Raw genomic sequence first — 6,822 nt, 5'->3', positions numbered from 1 at the left:
TTTTTGTTTGTTTTGGAGATTTTGGAGGTATATTTACATATTGTAGAATGGACAACATTGGAAAATTGTGACATATAAAGTATTTGGGTCACACTCGATGGGACTCAGGATTTACTCCTGGTTCTCTGCTCTGGGATCACTTCTGGCAGTGTCGGGAATCAAACCAGGGAGGTCATGTGTGAGGCAAGCATTTTAAAATCCTGCCCACCCCCTAAAAGAAGCCCATACGATGTAACCCAAATCCTAAGCAAAAAAAAAAAAAAAATGGGCTTTTCTCTTGCTACCGAAAATCCCTTATGTCAGCTCTTCTCCAATCCAATGATGCCAATAATTTCTATGTGAAATGCCAGGCAATATAGTCCATAAAGCTTCTTGAGCCTGGAGGTGGGATACAGGGAGGAAGTGGGGTTTTATTTTTCATACACTGTGTGATCAGGGATGTTGGCCCCGAAGATCAGGTGCAGCCCCAAGGCTTAACTAAGCCGTTGGCTTTTTGGTATCGCCCAGCGGCCATACAGGAACACCGAAGGACCACCAAAGATCACCGCTCAGCCCCGCGACCTTCTGGACGAATGACGCCCCACGCGCCCTCTCGGAACCGGCGGGCATTTGCGGGGCCCCCAGAGAACTGGAGATGGGCGGCGGGGTGCAGCGTCCAGGCGATCACCATGCAGCGGGTCCCTCATCTTCCTCAATGTCACCCACGCGCCGGGCGGGCGGGGTTTTCAAGCTCCTCCTCAGAGCTGACTGGGGGAGCCCCGTCGGCCCCCCGTACCCTCCGCGGCGCGGCTGCCATGACAACGGCGCGCCGCCACCGCCACCGCCACCGCCTCTTCACGCACGGCGCGAACTAACGGGACTCTGAGGCGGCGGTGGCCGGCGCCTCACCCCCACCCCGCCGGACAGCATCGCCCACGGTAGGTAGACATGAGGCAGGTGGGATCGAGCGCGGGAGAGACCAGGTGAGACCCGGAGAGCGGATGGCGGGGACATCATCACCGCGGTGACGGCCCCACCCCGTCTCTGGCCGCCCGTCGCGTGCCCGCGTCTTTGCAGTCTGAGGAGTCGCGGCCGACGCGGGCCATGCTGGGACTTGTAGTTCGCCGCACTCTCCTCGCTCAGGGCCGAGGCGGGAAGGCTAGGATCGGCGAACTACAACTCCCAGCGGCTCCGATAGCTGGAAAGCCTGTCTATAAACTTCAAGCGGACCAAGGTGGGGTGGGGCTGGGGGAAAGAGAAAGAAAAATCTCTTTGTAGCGAGGGGCCATTTGGGTGGTCGCGGAACTGGGCTGTGAGATCTGGGGGAGGGAAGTGGAGGTGAGACTTGACTTAACTTCCCGCCTTGCCGTTTGTCCCGCCCTGGCCGCTAAGCTGCGGCGCCTGCTGCAGGCCTTGAGCCTAAGGCGCCGAGTACCTTCTGGAGGTTGCACTTGTGATGCATGCATATTCATACCAGGGACGTTACTTGACCACTGGACAGTCTCCTCTCCCTGATTCGTGTTTCTCGATATTCAATGGTGTCGATTCTGAAGTTGTTCAGAGGGGGTTTTGCCTTTGAAAACCTTTCACCTCCGCCCAAAGCGCTTTATCGATTCCAGGGGACGCGATAAGGTACCTTGCTCCTGTTTGCCTGGCATGTTCTTCGAAATGCGACCCCCCCCCCCCCACTCCACTAGAGCCTTGCTTAGTTCTGTTTTGAAGATACTTTTGTTACCGTCTTTTAAATATTTTGTTCTTAAAATAAGTTTTTTTTTTTTTAAAGACTCTAACATTTACCAAGTAGTGTTTCAACATGTAACGTAAAGATGCATTCAGACTCTACATATTTCTTTTAAATGCTGTCTTCCAGGTCTGGTGTGTTTTAAGTACAAACAGATTTGCAGTTTAAAACTTTCATGTTCAAGTAGTGACAAAGCATAAGTTTGTTTACAATAGCTAAAACATATGAGGATTTTTTTTTGGGGGGGGGGGGATTGTGGAGTGTGATCCACACCCTGTTGTGCTCAGAAGCTACTCTCTCTGCTCAGGAGTGACTCCCACGGAACTTGCATGGCAAGAGCTTTAACCTTTCTCCAGCCCCCTGTTTTTGTTTTGTTTTTAGTTGAAACTAAAGTCCTATTCCTTAGTTCACTGAGTACTCAGCTTGCAGCTTGTGGCCCCTGGTTCCTGACATGCACAGTGCACAGTTGTAGCTTGTGAGCCAGTTTTTGAACTTGCTTTCAAAGGGAGATGGAAACACGACAACTTTATAAGTCCAGCTTCTCTCCCATGTCCCATATATGTTACCCGGTGTACCTTTCATTGAAATCTCCGTTTGAAAGTTCAGAAATTGTCCTGAAGAAATGACCTACATACAAAACGTCAGGGCTGGGGAGAGAACCCAATGGGCCATTGTCCATGCTTTTCTTAATGAGTTCTGGGAATTAACAACAGCATCCTGTGTGTTGACCTTGGGGTTCTAAAATGGGAAAGGGAATGTCTCAAAGGTGGCTGGGAGGATAGCTCAGAAGGCCAGAGTGCATGCTCTGAATGTAAATGACCCTCTTCCTTCTTAAATGCATGTAAATGACCCAGTCCTTACATTCATGTTCGTGACTCTATTCTTACATATCCACATCTAAGTGACCCTTTTTCTTCTTATATTTATGTGCCTTTTTTTTCCATGTGTTGGACTCTCTTCCTTCTTACATGCATCTAAGTGTCTCTTCCTACATATACTCTTTGTAAGTCTTCCTTTATACGTTTTTCTCTGTACATACTTTGCATGTAAGTTATTGTCTTTTTAAAGAGCATTGAAAAGAAAGCAGTGATAGTAATAACATTTTTTAAATTTTCTAAGGGTTTCCAGGATGTGTCAGGTGGATGCTGCAGAATGAAAAAAAGTTCTATGTTCTGTATTTATTTCAGTGCACTTTAGTATCCCCAGAGTGTGCCAAGGACTAGCAGTAAGGAAGCTGACCCAGATTTAGGAAACTTGCCTTGTTTGCCCTAAAGAGGAACCATCTTTGCATTTTTATCAGTTGGTAGATAACCATTCTTGAAAGGAGGTATTTTATATAATATGCCAGAAATCTTTGATACTCCTGTGGTTTTAGGGGTGTGTCTATGTTTACACAAGAAAATTCTTTAAGGTCTCCATGTAATTCATTTTCTCTCATATTAAAACTGGACTTTGTAAATTTTGCTTAAGGCAGCAGTTTTGTACAAGGAATTGGAAAATTGTTTTTTCTAAGATCACTAGGGAAAACTTGAAGTCTATATACTCCTAGTGTAGGGATATGAAATCCTCATATTCTCTTAAGATTTGCTTAGATGAGCTACATTCTAGGTAAGCCAGGTAGTGAGGATGAATAAATGTTAGAAGGTGGCATATGCCTTGCCTGGCCAACAATCATGTCATCATAATAGGAAGACAAAGTAGCTGTGTTCTTTTCAGTTGAGAAAACAGGCTTTGAGACCATGCATAAAGTCAGCTGATAAGGTGAGAAAGAGCCTGGGATTTTAACCCAGTGGCCCTTATTCTCTAAACTGTGATCTCAAAAGCTGCTACCATTTGCAATGTTTAAAGGTAGAAAGATCCTGATTCTGTCTCAGATCATGGCAATCTCTAGTATATTGTGATACTTAAGTCATACTAAAAATGTTAACTATGCTTTTGCTGGAGAGAGGGTAAAGAAAAGTATTCTGTGCAAATGACTTAAGAGTGTTTTTGAGTGATTTGTACTCAGGTTTGAGTACAGGTTCCCCTGTACTCATTCAGAATGACTGAATTCCTGAGTTTTTACAATTGTAGCAAGAAAGACCATATCTTCAAGTACTTAGTACTATGATTCCAAGTCTACAATTTTTTCTTTAAAGTTGAATGATCCCTGCAGAATTCTGAAAGGGTGTGATACTTTACAGGGTTTATGTTTGATATAGGTAAATTCAGCTCAGTGTGACATATGGGGCTGGATTAGAATGTTAGTAGGGAAACAAGGTTTGTTTTTTTGGTAGGGTATGTCTGGTAGATTCTATAAATAGTCTGGAATGAAATTAGATTCTAGAATGAAATTAATCTAGTGAACTTAGAGTTTTAGAGATAGATTGTAGAAACATTTAAAAGGTAAAATTGAGATATATGATTTGGTGGAATTTAGTGTTGGAGTATTTGAAATTTGATCAATGAATTCAATTTCTAGTTCTGTCTAGGATCATGGGCAAAGTAGTGAAATTATTCATTGGAATGAAAAAGAACAGGATTTTGCTGAGGTAAAAGATAATAACTTCAGTTCTGAATACTTGTTCAAGCTTCCTGTGGGGTACTGAGAAGATGCATTTGGATCTTTCTGGAGGTAGAAGTTTGTATATAGGTAAACAATTAAAATTACGAAAGCTAGGGGCTGGAGTAGTAGCACAGTGGTAGGGCATTTGCCTTGCATATGGCTGACCCAGGATGGACCTAGGTTTGATCCCTGGTGTCCCATATGGTCCTGAAGCGATTCCTGAGCACATAGCCAGGCCACAGGCTGTGGCCCAAAAAAACAAAACAAAAAAAAAAAATTCAGGAAGGCACAAACATGAAGAAGGAAGAAGTTTGAATATGAAGCTTTTGAAAGAAAAACAAAAAATCTATAATCTTCCTCCCCCAGCAGGATTTATGGTTTGTTGTATGTGTTCATGGGAAACCGGATGGTGGTAGTGGGTGTGTGTGTTCACATTTGAGAGCAAGTGAGAGAAGAATCCCTAAATGAAAGTGAAAATCTTAGGGTGCAGAGAGGAAGAAAATCCCTTAGTAGTCTGTAACAGACAACAACATAAGGTGGGGGTGGGAGTAAAAAGCTGAGGTTCAGAGAACTTTAGGTGGTCTGGTAAATTAAAGATTGAAAATGTAACATAGATTTGGAGTCACAAATCATATCTCAATTTTGCAGAAATGAAGAAACCTGGGCATAGGCTACTTAAAATTTTTTTTAGATTTGTTTTTTTATAACATGTTTCAGAGAAAAATAGAATAATTAGCCACTTAGAAAATGAAGACAGTCGATCTTGTTTCACCTAAATCCCCATTCCAAACATTAATTTTGAAGTTAAACTCATATAATGTATCTTTTTTTATCTATAATTGTGTAAATCTGTAGATTTAAAAGGATTCTTTCTAAAAAAAATGATTGTGATATTATCTTAATTATAAGAATCGGCACTTCCTAATACAAAATTGTCAGTCACATTTTTTTAAAGAAATTTGACCATAAAAAAAAGAGATGACACAATAGTTTAAAAAAGTTGGTGTTTTTAAAACATGATCGATAATAGATTATTAGGAAAAGAACAAGTAAGGAAAGAATGTCTGGAGTTGGAAGTGGAGAAATCAAGGAGAGGACCCTGAAAATGTAGTAAAGGAAGGTATGGACAGGATGAGAGAATGTCTTAGTTAGTTACATTTAATAAGCATCACTTAGTGCTAGCTATGTCCTAGATCAGGAGTCCTCAAACTTTTTAAACAGGGGGCCAGTTCACTGTCCCTCAGACCATTGGAGGGTCTGACTATAGTAAAAACAAAACTTATGAACGAATTCTTATGCACATTGCATATATCTTATTTTGCAACGAAGAAACAAAACAGATACAAATACAAATATGTGGCCCGCAGGCCATAGTTTGAGGACCACTGTCCTAGATGGTGTGCTAATGTTCATTGGGGGTAAGGTACACTGGAAAAGGAAGTGAGGATGGTTATAGGTATTTGTAGTTTGGGTGACAAAGGTGAGAACATAAAGCTGATGGTTTCTAAAAATGGATAGGTGGAGAGGTACACTGATGAGTGACTATATTGAGATGAGACACAGAGGATGTCTTGGAGGGAGCCATGTGGCTCTTCTGTTTGTATTACCTGGGCCTGTACTGCTATCTTTAAACCTTCTTTAAGACCACTTAAAGAATGTCTTTAAAACCACTCTTTTTTATTATTGTAATTGTGTAGCGCATCTTAAAGCCAGAGAGTGTAAATCCTCTTCCAAAGCCAGTCTGTTTGATGTCCTTCCTACTTCCACATTCATTTAACATTTATTTAATTTATTTTGGGGCCTAATTTGGTGTTTTTCCTGGCATAGCTTTGGAGACTGTATGGGGACTGGGTTTTAAACTCAGGTTGACTTTGCGCAAGGAAAGCACCTTATCTGCTGTACTAATCTCTCTGGGTCTTCACATAAATTTTAGAGTTGGCTTGTTGACTTTTTTTTTTTAATTTTTATTGTGGCCAAAGTGAATTACAATTCTTTCACAGTAATATTTGAGGCACATAGTGACAATGAATGAGGGGCATTACCACCACCAGTGTTGTCCTCCCTCCACCCCTGTTCCCAGCATACATCCCACATCTCCCTCCTTTATCCCCATAATGCTAGTGCAACTGTTCCCCCCTTGTACAGCTTGTTGTAGATTGGGTATCAATTCTGTTGTCATTGACTTTGGATTTGGTATTCATGTCTCATCAGTTTTTATTTCCACCAGATTAACATACGACTGTCTGGTCTTGGTATCATCCATTTCCCCCCCTCAAATTATGAGGTTGATTAAGGTGATTCCAGTAATGTTCTTTTGGAGCTATAAGAAAAGATATGGGAGAAGAAAAGAAAAAAAGAAAGAGGAAAAAAAAAGAAAAACTAGGTGTCATATATATCCATTTTAAAAAAGGGAAAAAAGAAAAAGGTAACAAAACAAGAGAAATAAAACCAACAGACCAGCAACTTCTTAAAAAATGGTGTGTTTCTTCTTTTTTATTTTATTTTTTATTTTTTTGCATAGGCACTGTAAACATTGGGGAAATTAGAATGGGAATTC

General features: G+C 41.8%; 1 protein-coding gene across 2 annotated transcripts in view; it reads left to right on the top strand.

Moving 5' to 3' along the window:
• The first annotated feature begins 883 nt into the window (after nucleotides 1–883).
• KATNAL1 (katanin catalytic subunit A1 like 1) overlaps nucleotides 884–6,822 on the top strand; it is a 71,172-nt gene continuing 65,233 nt past the window's right edge. Inside the window, exon 1 of one of the 2 annotated variants that reach the window (XM_049778797.1) lies at nucleotides 884–962. The gene's annotated coding sequence lies outside the window, so the exon portion shown is untranslated. Of the gene's footprint in view, nucleotides 963–1,264; nucleotides 1,318–6,822 lie in introns of those variants that run through there. The other variant, XM_049778796.1, reaches the window with a different exon arrangement.

This window comes from Suncus etruscus, chromosome 8, assembly GCF_024139225.1.
Source record: "Suncus etruscus isolate mSunEtr1 chromosome 8, mSunEtr1.pri.cur, whole genome shotgun sequence".
Taxonomy (NCBI): Eukaryota; Metazoa; Chordata; class Mammalia; order Eulipotyphla; family Soricidae; genus Suncus; species Suncus etruscus.
This window is presented reverse-complemented; position numbering and strand designations above follow the sequence as displayed.